The sequence below is a fragment of the Nelumbo nucifera genome, chromosome 7, assembly GCF_055504915.1.
Source record: "Nelumbo nucifera cultivar China Antique chromosome 7, China Antique-T2T, whole genome shotgun sequence".
NCBI lineage: Eukaryota > Viridiplantae > Streptophyta > Magnoliopsida > Proteales > Nelumbonaceae > Nelumbo > Nelumbo nucifera.
Genome location: NC_142655.1, coordinates 33,820,426 through 33,820,700, shown reverse-complemented (window position 1 = coordinate 33,820,700; position 275 = coordinate 33,820,426). Strand labels below are relative to the sequence as shown.

At 42.5% G+C, this 275-nt stretch overlaps 1 non-coding gene across 1 annotated transcript; it reads right to left on the bottom strand.

Moving 5' to 3' along the window:
* Positions 1-202: 202 nt before the first annotated feature.
* TRNAA-CGC (transfer RNA alanine (anticodon CGC)) lies at positions 203-275 on the bottom strand. Its single transcript has one exon. It is a non-coding gene; the product is annotated as a tRNA-Ala (tRNA).

Sequence of the window (275 nt, the reverse complement as noted above, 5' to 3'; positions counted from 1 at the left end):
CTGTGGCGACCCGCGGGCCAGCACAACACAACCCACCTTTATTCCAAATTAAATATTGCATATTCATGAATATTAAAACAACCACCAAAATAGAGCATCTTTCAAAAAAGAACAGGATATAATGAGAAGAAAAAAAAAACTAGAAAAGAATAGGAAAAGGAGGGACAAGCATGGGTAACTCATTACTTAATTCAATCAATCATGGAGGTGCGGGGAATCGAACCCCGTGCCTCTCGCATGCGAAGCGAGCGCTCTACCATATGAGCTACACCCCC